The sequence below is a fragment of the Sinocyclocheilus grahami genome, unplaced genomic scaffold (assembly GCF_001515645.1).
Source record: "Sinocyclocheilus grahami isolate Dianchi unplaced genomic scaffold, SAMN03320097.WGS_v1.1 scaffold1934.1, whole genome shotgun sequence".
Classification (NCBI taxonomy): domain Eukaryota; kingdom Metazoa; phylum Chordata; class Actinopteri; order Cypriniformes; family Cyprinidae; genus Sinocyclocheilus; species Sinocyclocheilus grahami.
Window position 1 is genome coordinate 124964 of NW_015507113.1, and position 15992 is coordinate 140955.

Genomic DNA, 15992 nt, shown 5'->3' on the forward strand with positions numbered 1-15992 from the left:
AAAAAAAATTTTTTTTCAATCAGAGCAGTATTTATCTGCACATAAAGCAATAACGATCCCAATTAGTGTGACGACTTTAACTTGAACATATATAATAACATTTGAAAATAAACTTTTATAAAACTGTAAATCTTTTATAAAACTTTCCTCTGTAAAGACATGAATCTTTCCTCCATATGAATCAGTTAGTTTCATTAAAAAGAATCACACTTCTGGCACTAACCATGGTTCCCCGAGGGAGCGAGACGCTGCGTCTCTTTGCCATACTCCCTGCATCCCTGCAGGCGCTACATCATCGAAGCTGGTTTGCGCCCGGCCGGATGTGCTTTTATGGTTTCTGGTGCTTACGTCACCCTGCTCGTGATGTCTCGCTGCTCCATTGGACGGATTTGACACGTGCTTCAGAACGCGGTCACGCAAGGGCGTTCCCAAAGCGACTCGACGCAGCGTCTCGTTCCCTCGGGGAACCATGGTTACATACGTAACCTAGAGACGTTTTTTACTGTATTTTTGATCAAATAAATGCAGCCTTGGTGAGCATAAAAGACTTCTTTCAAAAACATTAAACATTTTACCGTCCCCAAACTTTTGAATGGTAGTGTATATATTTTATTTATGAGCTACAGGTTCTCTGTATAAGCCTGGTTGTTTTTAACTAGTGCTGACTAGTTTGGGCTCCACATGTACACACACAGACACTAAAGGCTCGTGTCCTGTGTGGTTCAGATGAGAGAAGAGGAAGTAGCCCAGCTGAAACAGGAGATTGCTAAACTTACCAAAATGAGAGAGGGGTGCAGAGGAGACTCAGACAGGTGGAGGAGCAGAAAGTGGAGGTGGAGAACCAGAGAGAAACACTCAAGAATCAAATCACTGGAGACAGGCAAGAACACACACACTTACCCACAGTTGAACTCTACAGGATAAATGTATTATTTAAATCTGTATGAATATGAAATGCCACTGTAGTAAAATTCCGCAGCTCTATTCAGATCTTTACCACTGTACTGATACTGTACTGTCCAGCCTAGATTATTTCTTTCCTTGCAGGGTCTAATTTATTTAAAGGGGTAATTTCATGGACTGCAGTACATTGTATTATGAAATAAGAGTGTGATGCACAGTATTTTTTACTTTCAGAATGCATTACAGCCAATTAAAGAAATATAAGCCATTCTGAAATCATACTAGTCATAACGTATTACTGTTTCTTGAGCAGCAAATCAGCATATTAGAGTGATTTCTGAAGGGTCATGTTACACTTAAGACTGGAGTAATGGCTACTGAAAATGCAGCTTTGCCATCAAAGGAATAAATTATATTTTACAATATATTAAAATGTTTTAAACTGTATTAGTATTTCACAATATTTCTCTTTTACTGCATGTTTGATCAAATAAATGCAGCCTTGGTGAGTATAAGAATTCTTTCAAAAACATTAAAAAAAAATCTTAATTATTCCAAACATTATTTAACTGTTTGACTCATTCATCTTGGTCATCAGCAGGGCAAAGTGATAGGAATGAGTTCAAAAACACATGAAAGAGATACCCTGCTCACAGCTATAGATATGGAGGATGAACAAAAACGTCACATGACTGAGACAGATGAATACTGCACATGTATAGCACACAATTTTCTATTTCTGAATTACTGGTATATTAGTGCAGCAGTGACTGGGGTGACAGCCACAAAGAGAGGATGCAAAATGGACCATTTAAAACTAAATTATGATGTTTTCAGGGAAAGAAACCTTGACTAACAATATCAAGAGGACTTGAGTTAAGACTTCTGTTTTCCGCATCTGTTCAAAAGCCCTCATCTTCCTTTCTTTGTTCTCTTTCTTTTTTTCTAAACTGAGGTAATACGTTTTGAAGGAAGACAGAGCTGAGAGTTTTTACAATCAAACAATGAATACATCTAATTTAAATTTTTTTTTTCATTTGACCTCTTTACTGTGCTCTCCACAGCTCTGGTTTTCATTTCCACTGGCACCTACTATCCTGTTCGCCTCCTGTTCTTCCCTGCTGATCTGAAAATCGAGATTGCAGGTTTTTGGTTAGATAAGGCAGAAATCATGTTCATGGATGAGCTAATGATTTATTAACGTCGTAGTAAGAAGCATGTTGTGACTGAAAGCCGTCGAAGTGAAACGAGGCCACTGAATGAGCGTGACACACGGCTCGAAAGCAGCAGAGCTTTTATTATACCACAGTGAGCTAGTTCAACACCCACGAGATTTCAGGACGGAAACATGTCAAATGTCTTGAAACAAATCATCTGAACAATGTCTTAATGTGTGGTTGTGACTCCAGGCCGTTAAAATTAATAGTGAAATAATGCACTTCCGAAGTGGTTATGTGGCCACGACGCCACACCTATATGGAACCGTCTTTCTCAGTTCTCAAACAAATTAAGAACTACATTCGATTTTTATTGACTAAACACAAGCGCTTATTGCGTTTTACAATGTAATGGTTTCCACTGATTAAGAAATATTTTTGTTTGCTTGGCTGGTAATATTAGGTCTATTATATTAATAGGGAAGGGGGGCCCAAAAATTTGTTTTGCCTAGTGTAATAACCGCATTAGACTGCATTAATAACTGCATTAGCCTGCATATCAGTGGCTCAAACCTCCGTTATTAGCTCTAAAATGATGTTTTGGAATTTGCAACGGAAGGTTTGGGATGAGGTGCGTAAAAAATGAGCTAGTTCAACACCCACGAGATTTCAGGACGGAAACATGTCAAATGTCTTGAAACAAATCATCTGAACAATGTCTTAATGTGTGGTTGTGACTCCAGGCCGTTAAAATTAATAGTGAAATAATGCACTTCCGAAGTGGTTATGTGGCCACGACGCCACACCTATATGGAACCGTCTTTCTCAGTTCTCAAACAAATTAAGAACTACATTCGATTTTTATTGACTAAACACAAGCGCTTATTGCGTTTTACAATGTAATGGTTTCCACTGATTAAGAAATATTTTTGTTTGCTTGGCTGGTAATATTAGGTCTATTATATTAATAGGGAAGGGGGGCCCAAAAATTTGTTTTGCCTATGTCACGAAAAGAGGTAAATCCGGCCCTGGGCACAGGTATTTAATGACAGAAGTGTTGGTAATGAAATTAACAATATCTGACGATGAGGTAATGTCTTGAAGGTTGTGTTTTGCTAAATTCAGGCCGAGCATGAATCTCATGCCTTCAATCCGAAATCATGCCCTATCACAAAGTCATACAACTGTTAAGAACCAAAGAGTGTTTCTGATTGGCTAAAAAAGCATGGGCACCTCCCCTGACTCTTTTATGTTGTTTTGAGGGCCTAGGGCTGTCACAGAGACAAGTGTGATATCTCAGTATACCAATTTGTGTTAGGTTGGAGGGAAGTTGAATGCCTGAAAAACGCTTACATCACACTCACATAATGCTTGTGATGTGAAATTCTATTTGTCAGTAAAACATTGACATGTGAGACCTAGTAGCTCATGCCAAATCTGTAAATTTATAGCAAAATTTTCCGCTATTTTAAATATTTCCTTTTACACTCCCAAAGGCACCAGATGCGTGTCCAACATAGTTCCAGAGAGTTTAGGGAAAAGAAACATTTGACTCTGGGGTGACCTTAGTCTCTGTGTCTGATTCATGTTAGAGCTTAGACTGCCTATCTGGAGGCATAAAACAGTTTGTTTATTTGTGCTTTGTAAGGTTGAACAGGGGTGATATAATGAAACAATAAAAAGGGGAGATGAATGGAACGAAATTGCATTAACTATCAAAGTCAGTTATAAAACCAATGTTTACAGGATCATGCGGGATCATGTTGTAATTCAGTGGGTTGTAAACCAAAAATGGGTCACAGATCTGTTCTAAAAGCATTGTGTAGTGGCAAAGAGACAAGAAATTTCAGATAATAAAATGCAACTAACCATATAATTGTGCATATCAAAATAAATAGGTCTATCTAATTTTTAAAGTGAGAAAAGGCTTACCATATATTTTGTTGTGTACATCACAGGCAAGACCATACTAATACAATGTTTAGCCTAATGTTTGTTATTTGTTTGTGTGTGTTTCTGTGAGTGTGTGTGTGTATACATATATCATGTGTGGCAATATGCAAAAAAAAAAGTTAATAATAAAAAAGCAAATTGAATTTATTAATAATTTATTCTACTTTCAATGTATTTAGTTATATAATGACTGAATTACTTTATATATTAATTTATTTAAAAAAATGTTTTATTATTTGTATATATTCTTGCATATGGCCCATGCAGGTTACGGTAATATTAATATTAATCTAATCAATTTCAGTCTTTGATTTATGGACATTGTTGTTACTTTTATATGGTAGATAATTGGCCATGTGATGTCCAGTGCAAAATCTGGGCTGTGAAGCAAAATGGTTTGAAAACCACCATTAAAGAGATCCATGTGATTTTATTTTTAAAATATATTCAGTGTAAATGTTTCGTCTTGTGGTAGTTTATGTATTAATATCCGTGATGCACACCTGCAATGAATGACATATGATCTGAGTCTGTTCTTTAACAGATTGGTCTCTGGTCTTCCATCCGTTACTTTTCCCTTCTACACCTGCTCACCCTGCCTTTCTTCTTCCACCCACTATGACCTCTCGCCAACACCAGCATCCATTACCCTGATGATCCCCATGATCTGTCCATCGCAGCTGAGCATGTGAAGATAGATTTCTCAGGAGACTCAGTGCAGGAGAGGCAGTGGATCCTAATGGCTTCAGCTGTGTCTGGAAGCTGTGTGGGTAGATAGTGTAATGGTAAAAACCTAGTCTGCTAACCAGAATGCTGCATGTTGAGCCATCAGCGTTGCTAGTCACTTTGGATCAAAGCATTTGCTAAATGACGAGGTCTGTGGAGTGCTGGTACTTAACCTTAGTCTTATCTTGACACCATACAGGCTGCACTGCTCAGGGAAACCCTAGGGCCAATGTAGCTGGACACTTCCATCAGTCTCATCAATTATTGACTATCTGACCTGTAATCCAGAGAGCTTTGTCTGAGTAGGTTGTTAGTAGAATTGCTGAGCAAAAGACAGTCCTTCTGCCATTATTTTATGTGAGAATATTTTTAAATGGCTGTTTCAGAATGTTCTATTACTAGAAACTGTTTCCTGTGCTCTGTGTTTAGGAATCTATATAGTGGTTCTACACAGCTGGTTTTGATTCAAGACTCAGATTTATACTAGACATTAAGTAACCTAGTCTAAAGAAAAGTCTAAAAAGTCTAAAAATCCAGTCTAAACACTGTACTAGAATTTATGATCATACAAAATAAAAATAAAAAAAGATGGATGGATCAAATAATATAATTAAAACTTTTTTTTATTTTATTTGAATAAAAGACATAAATTTGTCCCAAAATACAGTGACATTTTATTGGATGCACAGCCTTTGATGTCCACAACAACAGAGATTTTCCCTTTTAAAAGATGATACATTTGTCCTAACTATTACATGGTTAATTGTTTTTTATTATTTGCATTTAGCATGTTTTTCTCTGCTGTCCTGTGATCCAATTAGAACACACTGTAATATATGTAACACTTCTTATTACTTATGCGCTTTGGAATTGCAGAACACAGATGGAAAAAGTATGTTTGAGAGTTACATGGAACGACAAAAACAAAACCTCCTTACTCTGCACTTAATTTATCACAGTGTCCTTGATACCATCTGTGCAGTTTGACAAATGATCAGACTTGTCATCAAGCCAGTAATTTATAAAGAAATCCTCATATTAGTGAAAGTCTCCAGGCTCTGATTGGACGGTTCGAATGGAGGGTGTTTGACGGCTGATGGATGGAGCCAGAGCCCTGTTGTCATCTTAATCGGGGTTTCCACTGTGATGAATGTTGTCATCTTAATCAGGGTTGGCTGGGTGATTGATGAGATGGGCTGTGACAGCGGGGTCGGTGAGCTGGCCGTCCGAGGAGAAGAGGAGGCAGGGTCATCGGAGGACAGAACATGGAATGGCCATTTCACATGACAGTGCAGCCCGCAACGTCCACTGATGCACGCCTGCTCGCTGACGGCCGAGACATGGCACTGTTCCTTTCTCCTGTTTCACTCCTTCCCATTCTTTCCATTTCCCAGTTCTACCTCCTTATGCCTGCAGGCATATAATGGGCTTTTTGAATTGTGTAATTATTTTACGTTGGTCCTTGACAGACTGTGGAAAGTGCTTCTGAAAACAACCCTATTAGCACAAAGCCTTTCAAAAAGAAAAGTAACAATTAGCACTATATCCCGCTGGCTTTGAAAAAAGTAAAAATAATAATAAGTGCTTTATTTTTCTGTTTTTCTTAGAAATTGAGACAGCAAAAAAGCAGATGATACGGACAAGAAGGCTATAGATGAACTGGTGCGGGAGAGGGACATCCTGAATAAGGTGTGCGGACACGTGTTTCTAATTTACTACTAATGTTTTTCTAACAAAATGTCTTGAAAACAACCTCCGACAAAATGTACTAAATCTAACGAAACATTACAAAATGTAATGAAACCACCTTAAAGAAATACACTTGTAAGGAAAATAATAAAGGGAAAAAAACATGTTCTTCTAGGGCTGTCAGTTGATTATATATTTTTTTATTTTATTAATATAATTGTATTTATTTAGATTATTATTTGTGTTTAATTAATGAAAGGATATATCAAATAGCTATTCAAATGAATCACACTCATAAAAAGCTGTTAAAAACTAGATTTATTCATTTAGATTATTATTGAATTAATTAAATAATATATCAAATAATTAATCAAAATAATCACACGCATAATAAGTCCCTAAAACCTTTGTTTATTTATTTAGATTATTATTTGTATTTAATTAATTAAACGATATATCAAATAATTAATCGAATAAATCACACACACATAAAAAGCCCCTAAAACTTAATTAAATAATCTAATAATATAATGAATAATATCAGATAATTAATCAAATGAATCGTCCACATAAAAAAGCCCCAACAACGTTTGTTTTAGCTCTTTTAGTTTGATCTCCTGAAACTAATCTTAACACCAGGTAAGCTTTTCGGTGAGTCTTTATGTTTTATATATTTGTCCTTAGGGCTAATTTTCTGCAGCGGTTCTGCTTTTTTACAGTTCTCATAGCTTCCCCACGCTGTTATGATGCACAGATGGATTTCAGAAAAGGTGCATGATGTTTCTGCTGACATGCTGAATATTGCATTGCTATTGTGCATATGAAAATAACAGGATATTCATATTTAATTGCACAGGAGACACTCTGTCTCACAAACACACACACTGTAGCGTACAAACACGACTTTTGATATCAGCTTACCTTGGAGAGTCATTCCTATGATCTACTGAACAACAATACATCATAGAATAAAATCGCCCTATTCTCAAACTTGTTTTTTAATGTATATTTTCTGAAAACCTTGAGTCACTCTTGCTAAGTATATTTACAAATTGATCTTTAGTGTAACCTCTTGTGTCGGTGTGCACATGTTTTTGTTCCAGAATATGATCAAGGCGGCCAATGAAACGGACAAACAGCAGACCATTGTTAAGCTTTTGAACAGTCAAAGAAGACTCTGGAACAGGAGATTTTTAACTACAGGGACGAAGCCCAGAAGCAGCGAAAGATCATCTACCAGCTGGAGAAAGAGAGGGATCGCTACATAAACGAGGCCAGTGAGCTCACTAAGAAGGTACAGCACACACACACACACACACACACACGTTAGCCATTGTTGTTAGCCAATTTTGTTCATTTTTTAACCATATTTTGAAATTTTGATGTTATCATACTGGTTTCTGTTTTTTTTTGTTTTTTTTAATTGAAACAGAATGGAATGATTTAAAGTGAGACAAACCAACTAAGTAACCAAACATGATGACACTTCCTGAAGGATGATGTAATTAAAGGTGGCTTTTATCTGTTAGGCATTTTACAAAAGAGGATAGAAAGTGAAATTGAGGACACAGGAAAAACCTACAAAATGACTATTCATTTAAAGATGATTTGTATAAAATATACAAATATATTTGGAAAAAAAGAAACACAATTAGGTGTATGATTTACTTTGAAAAGATTTTTACTCAGAAATTGCTTGTAAATGTCACAATTACAAAGCATCAGGACATTGACTGTAAGATAGCTCCCCTTGTGGTAGCACTGAGAATGCAACACATGATTGCACTGAGATGTGAATTGAATTTGAACCCATTTCAAAACATCACAAATTAAATCTAGCTTGTGTAGCTTGATGTGTTTACATTCAATCTTGCACAAAGTATGTTTTAGGCCTAAGAGTGAAAACTATTCTAAATCCCCTCACATTTCTTTCTCTTATGATGTTTTGCTTTCTAAGAGTTGTTGAGAGTTGAGTCTCTTGGTTTTTGTCTTGTAATCCCTGAAGGCATTTCTTCACTCTGTAGTAATTCAGCATGCTTGTGAGAGTCATCTTACTGATGACTTTATAATACTGTTGCTATCGCAATAATGTGTATGTGTTTGTGCCACTCTATATGCACTTCAATGCAGTAACTTTTAGGCACTTATGGGAAAACTTGTTTAGGTATAATGGGCAACTATCAAGTTAAGCCAAGCGTGCTGTGAACAACATAATTAGAGAACAGTCTGACTAAGTCTGATACTTATCCTGTTGTAATTACATGGTGGTATTTCAACTTTACTGTATATCAATAATCTACATTTCTTAAAGGGCCAGCCACCCAAAAATGAAAATTATTTTATCATTTACTGGGAAAAAAGCAGCATGAATATTTTTGTGTTCCATGGATGAAAGTAACTCAGACAGGTTTGAAATGCCATATGGGTAAGTAATGACAGGATTATTATTTTAGGGTGAACTATTCCTGTTAGGCTTGCTGCGATAGACGTGTTTTCGGTTATACCGGTGTTAAGCCGCAACACCGGTTACGTCATTTGCCTACCGCGGCACCGCCCCCCACCATCGTTTTGATTTTTTTATAGTAACAAAAATAATTTAGCCTAGTTCAGTTAGAAGACAGATACTTTTAAAAACTAAACGCTTAATGCAGCGTGCCGAACCGTGTGCGAACGACGAGCAGGAGTCAGATTTTATTTATTACGTGAGGAGAGTGAGTCGAGCTGACTGACAAGAGTGAGGTGAGAAAGACAAGACAATGGCAAAATATTGTTTAGAAAGGAAATGCAAAGGCGCCTGTTTGGCAATATTTTAGATTTTGAAAAGCCTATTGACTGTAATTCTTTTTTAAACATTAGTTTCTTATTTATTTGGTTCCACGGTGTTTGCTGATTACTTTATTTATCTTTGTGTATTTTATTTATTTTATTTCACCTCAAGGTGTATATGCCGTGCCTCCAAGCTTTCTTATTCGTTTTGTTAAGAAACGTTCTGTTTCTTATTTATTTGGTTCCACAGTGTTTGCTGATTTTCAGTTTTATATACCCACTTAAACTTTGTGTAGCCTAAGTAATTTGTTATTTTATTAGGAATATATTTTATTTGTTTTGTTAATAAAAGTTCTGAGTTTGACGTTGTTGTTGCTTGAATTGAATCAACGCCGAATTACCGCTAATTTGAAAGTGAAAGTAAAACGTGCACAGCGCTTTTTCAAGCTATTTGAAAGCCAAGAAATCCGAGAAAAAGAGTGAAAACTCAATCAAACAATTGCTTGATGCTTCATTATCTCGCCATGATCTTTTATATAGAAGGATATTCCGGGCTATTTTCAAAAGGAACTGCAAATTGTATTTTTAGTTGTGTTGTCCATATGTGGAAGCATAAATTGTGACATAATCCAAACGCAATTGACCTATCGTTAAGCCCCACCCCCCTTAGTTACTGTTGCGAACTCGGACAAACAAACGGAGTTGCTAACTGTCTTACAATGACAGCTGTCAGTGTGAAAACCTTGTCCCAAGATGTTTTTGATAAATTTTGCACACAGAAGGACCACCATTCAAGTGGGACTTAAATATGCCATAGCGGGATATATAAAATATTTTAAAATAAATATGGTGAGTAACAAGATTAATTTTTAAGCGAGGGTATACAGATCACAATGCAAGCAATGTTATGGGCATCACGATCGCAGATGACAACATCCAGGATTCATGTACCGCAGGGTAAGATTAAATTAATTTCATATTAACCAGTTTAATATGGAAAGGCATCTGCTTGAGCAGATGAAAATTGTCACTTATGAGAATATGACAACCAGAAAATGAACGTTTTTCGTCTTCCTTGGGACTGGGGTTGAATGCTTAGGGACATTTTGCTCCGTTTTGTTTGGGTTTAGGAAATGTAATAAAATAAATTCCATTGCCCATCAGTGTTACAAGTACCCCAGGCACATAGTTTTTAAATTTTTGTAGCACAAACACCATCAAACCGATGAAAGATTCGAATCTTCCAACGTTTCTCTATGGCACTGAAACCTAAAGATGTCCGAGTTCTGGTCCCCGCGCAACTGATTCTCAACTGCCATTGGCTCATCTGTGTTCGAGGGGAGGGGCTTACCGACAGGTCAATTGCAAATCCTGCATTACCGTTTGCGTTTTCACTTTTGCGAACGGACAGTGACTGCCAAATTTCAAATGGAAAAGCAAAGTTAATTTTCAACTGCATTTCCCATGTCTTACGAGTAATGATCCTGTCATATTTAAATAGAGATATTTATTACCACGTTTGCTTTTTCACTCTCTCTGCCAAAACTCAAATGGAAACGCAATTCCTTTAGCATTTGAATTTCCAATGCCTTACACAGAAACCTGCCAATCAGTGTTGGGGGTGAGGGTGGGGCGTTTGTATTGGGAAGTGACGTCACTCACAGACGATTGTGCCGAATGCTTTTAAAAGTGGAGGTAATTGGTAAAGGCACCGCTAAGGGCAGCTGCCAACCCGTAAATAACCCGTAATATCCTTCCATACTTTTATAAAAGATGAGAAAATTACAGTTTGGTTAATATCACCTGCTATTCTCAATTAATGCGCCATTCATTTTATTAATGTACTTGTGCAAATGCATTAGATGCAAAACAAAAAAAGAAAAAGAAAGTATTTTTAAGATGACTGTTTGGCCAGATTGGCTAAAGTTTCTGCTGCTTTCAAGTTATTCTTTTTAAATTAAATGTTCTTATGATTAAAACCATCTGTTGACTGATTTTTTCCCCCTTCAAATCAGAAAGCGGTGGTGTTAATTATAATTACAGACTTTGATGTGATGGTCATTAAATACTTTTGTACTAAAAATATCTGTCTTGAACAGTAGTCCATGAAAAATCTGTCTTTTTTTTTGGTGTTGACACACCCCTTAGCATCCTGGCATTTGCCCTGACATTTGTTTTCTCAGGTTTTATGTTAGGAAAGTGCACTGCAGCATGAACAGGAGGATTCAGGTTTATATTCAGCTCCAGGCACATCCTCTACTCTCTTTCTGTCTCGGACAGATAAGACTAGACATAATATATTTCACATAATAGTGTTCCTCTTTCTGTGTAAACTAGCTGCATCATCCTTTGAAGATCTATACTGTAAAATATTGCCAGTTTCTTGCAGTAAAATAATCAGACTTATACCAAAAAAATTCTTGTCTGTTTACACGTTCCAGAATGATCTATCTTTGTCTGTCTGTCTGTCTGTCTGTCTGTCTGTCTGTCTGTCTGTCTGTCTGTCTGTCTGTCTGTCTGTCTATCTATCTATCTATCTATCTATCTATCTATCTATCTATCTATCTATCTATCTATCTACAGTGTACAGTAAAATATACATGCTGTTAAGAGATTCCTCCTTTACTCTCAGCATTCATTATACTGTCTTACACACGCAAACAGTGCAAGTAGTCAGCTTCAGTTTTCAGCTACATGAAGGTTGTGCTGCAGAAGGTGTTTATTTTGGAACAGCTATCACAGTTTCCTAGGAACCAGAGGCTATTTGAGACACATCATTGCTTTCATTTATTTAGCATTGCTTACATTTGCTTTCTTTCAGAGAGTTTTTTTTGTTGAAAAGTTAATAATCTAATTCCAGGTAAAAAAAAAAAAAAGCGCAGCCGCAAGCATTAGTAAGGCCGCGTGTTGAAAAAGCTCTTAGCTAATGGTTTTGAGATTGCCTCCTGAGATCTGACTCCACACTGTAGCTTGCTAGAACTTTGCAGAGAATAACAAATTATTCTTATTTAAAATAAGAAACATAGTTCAAACAAGTAGGTCTATAATGCCTCAAGAAAGCTATTCATTATAGCTTTCCCATTCAGCTGGTGCAGGAAGTATGCCATCTTTGCTCTCAGTTCTTGGCATGGAAGTTTTTGAGTCAATCCATAAAAACAGAGTGATATTAAACATTTATTTGCAGCATTACCTGTTGCTCCCTTCACACACCAGCATCGCATTACATAGTTATTTAGAAAACAGCTGTTAACTGGATTTACAAATTTTAATGTAAATGCAAATCTGTAGATCTTCAGTCTGTAATTTTTTATAAGGGCAGCACATATCTCCCCCAGACTGTCATTACATTTCACCAATGTTCCACCATCATTAATGGCATGTTATTTATAGAAAACCATTAGGGTGATCGTCGTTTACTCCTGAATAATAAGACAGATAAAATTTTCTTTGCATTTTATTGGTGGACATTTAAATAATGAGAGCATGCATGTTCTTGTTTATATCTGTACATGAGAAAGATCATGTGAAAACATTATGTGAGCAGTAAATGCAAAAGCTATTTGATGAAACGAGACCTTTGTGCACATAGAATCTGGATATATAATCTGAAATCCTTTTTCTATAGAAGATGTGTTTTCATGTACTAGTAGATATAGATATGTAATGTAAAGATATTATTATTATCATTTTTTTCTTTACTTTTTCTAGGTTATATTGTTTGGCATGATTGATGACTCTTTGCACTGCGGTGCTCCACATAATCACCCAGTGGACAGAACCGATGTGTTGTCCTATAGGATGACATTTAAGGGGATAAAAAGTATGACTTTTGCCAGGTTCAGATCAGTGAATTTAGCTAGATTTATAGAGGAGATGATGGAGAAACTCTATGGTGTTCACAAGTTTTGATTTATAAGGCCCCGGAGCTGACTATGAATTATGAGTTGTTGAATTTACAGGAAGTGACTGGCATTATTTTCTCATGCTTCGGTTGATTATATACACAGTATTTACAACCAATGGGTTGATCTGACACATGCACCTTTCTTTATCTCTGCAGACACAACGTGTTTAGCATGCATGTCTGAAAGCTTTTGTCAAAAATGTCTTGCAGGAGCTATTTAACCCTAGCACATGTGAGTTTGAATGGCATGGCCTTGAACACATTCTGCTATCAATTTAACATAAAAATGCCTTGCATTTTTAAAGCCTGTGCTCAGGACAAAGTGTTATTTCAATCAAACCCCACTGAAACTAACTAAATGCACAAGGGAAAAGGTAAACATGGATTGGTAACTATTCAGACTGCAGTGAAATTCAATAAAGGCAAGTTGTTTGGTTCTCTAAACTTCTCCTGATGTGAATGTATCTGAGTTGAAGAAAGCAAATCAAAACATGACGTGTGGGGAAACAGGTAAAGGCAATTCTGAGTCTGTATTTGCACCAGTGCAAGGTTGCATAACCTCTTGATGAATAACATAAACACCATTCCAAACTTTTAGCAGAAAGGCTATACGAAGCAGCAGGCAACAAAATGATGTTGCCTCACATTATACCCTGTTTTGACCAAAATCTATGGTAGTATCAGTTCTATCTTTCACAAATAAGGTAATCATGCATTGCGACACCCTCATTTTCATCCAAGATGTTCCATCTAAATCTGTGGTAGTCAACCTTTTTGACTTAAAGGCCCCCACTTTCCAACACAATATTTGATAACCTATATAATATTACCTTTACATTTACTATAATATAGTATTATTAGAAACTGGGAGTGATGAGTTCAATTAATTTGATTATTCCAGAAGTATATTAAATAAATAAACAAATAAATCAAGTGTATTTTTCAAGTGTTAGATTGTATCGAGTGCTTTAATGCAATTGTTTAATTAATTAAATTAATTAATTAAACAAGTTAATAATAATATATTATTTTAAATTTTCCTTGGGCTTTAAAAAAAAGAAAAAAAGTGCTTTATAGCAGCATCACATTTACCCTTCAGGGATTATGTAATTCCAGAATGCATTTTAAGAATTTAAGTTAAGAATGTTACTCAGTACTTGAATTTACTGTGTGGTTTTTTTTCTGATTAGAGTGAGCTGTTAGCTTAGCAACATGCTAACCTTATACGCTATAGAGCTGTTTAGTCATGATGTTAATTTGTTATGCTAATTCGCAAGGGGATCCCTGGGGAATTTTTAAATGGGTTTTTAGAATAGTGTTTTTTGATTTATGAGTAAAATAAGGTTTGTGTTTAACATAAAGTGACTGTTGTGTTTTGTTCTACAACATAAATCACACACAGTCGGGCCTTAAACATAAATTTTAAAACACTTCTATGGCTGAAAAGTCTAATTTCCTTCTTGGTTTTAGGACAGCAAACTGAAAAAAATCTTTTCGAATGAACTGTAAACGTAATTCAAGTCTGTTTTGACCGTGTGATATCGCTAAATGTGTACATGTGAGTTACCGTTGTACTGTCAATCATAAGGTAGAATGCTTAGAAAGTAGCTGCCTCCGTAGATAACAGACAGGTTTCAAACAGAGCTATAGACTAGTTGTGGTTTTTCTGATCTAATCCCACTGTCTCTGTCTTTTCAGGTTCTTGAGAATATTGAGGACATTAAACTGAAGGAGATGCAGATATCTGAGTATAAGGAGAGAATCGCAGAAGCTGAAACGAAACTGAAGCAGCAACAGAATCTCTATGAGGATGTCAGGACCGAGAGGAACCTTTTCAGCAAGAACCTGATTGAGGCCAAGGTAAGTGTATATATGTGTTTGTAGACCTTCATCTTACAGATCTGCTCCCCATGAGCATGAGAGCAGACGTAGAGGCCAGTAGATCCATGGGAGGATTTCTTTGGGAAATACGGTCCACGGTAGCTTGTGTAAGTTGGCATGAACATTAATCTTTGTCCAGGAATTCGCCCCATATGTACGAAGTTGGAAATAGCAGGTAACCTCCCTGCTGTGCGGACTTAGGCCTTGAAACTACAAAAGTACATGAATGCAGGTGCTTCTAGCTAGGCAAACTCATTTTCACGCATCGATGCGTGCTTTTTTCTATTTGGATATATTTTAAAATGTAATTTATTCCTGTGCTGCAAAGCTGAAATTTCAGCAGCCATTACTCCAGTCTTCAGTGTCACATGATCTTTCAGAAATCATTCATGTTGAATTAATGTTCATAAAACATGTCTTATTATCTTATTGAAAACAGTTGTGTTGCTTCATATTTTTTGTGGAAACTGTGATACATTTTTTTAGGATTCTTTGATGAATAGAAAGCTCATTTATTTGAAAAAGTTTTTTTTTAACATTATATATCTCTTTACTGTTACTGTTTCTATCAATTTAACGCATCCTTGCTGAATAATAATAATAATAACTCTTTAAGGCACAATATGTAAAAAAAAAAATATTAAAATATCCAAAAATCACTAGAACAGTGTTATATATTTTGCTGACTTGTGTACTTACATTATCCCAAATGTTTTGAAGAATGTTTAAATCTAGAGAAATAAGCTATTTTAACTAGTTACACGGACCGTGTCCATAGTGTCATTGTGTCGCCTGCCAATGACGTCATAACCCCTAAATTTCCAAAGATGGAAACACCAAAGATGCTTTAATATGTTGTGCGTTTTAATAGACAGGTGACGACCGCACAGAGTAGCATAATAACAGAACTTTCAAACGTATCTAGTATGATAAAACAGCGCTGCTTTTTTCCCACATACGCATGACGGAGGAGCGGAAGCAGTTGACTGTGGCATAATAAAAGCTCCGCTGCT

The 15992-nt window shown here is 36.2% G+C and overlaps 1 pseudogene; it reads left to right on the forward strand.

Annotated features, from left to right (window-relative positions):
• LOC107573406 (cilia- and flagella-associated protein 58-like) overlaps positions 1-15992 on the forward strand; it is a 32019-nt pseudogene that overhangs the window by 13749 nt on the left and 2278 nt on the right.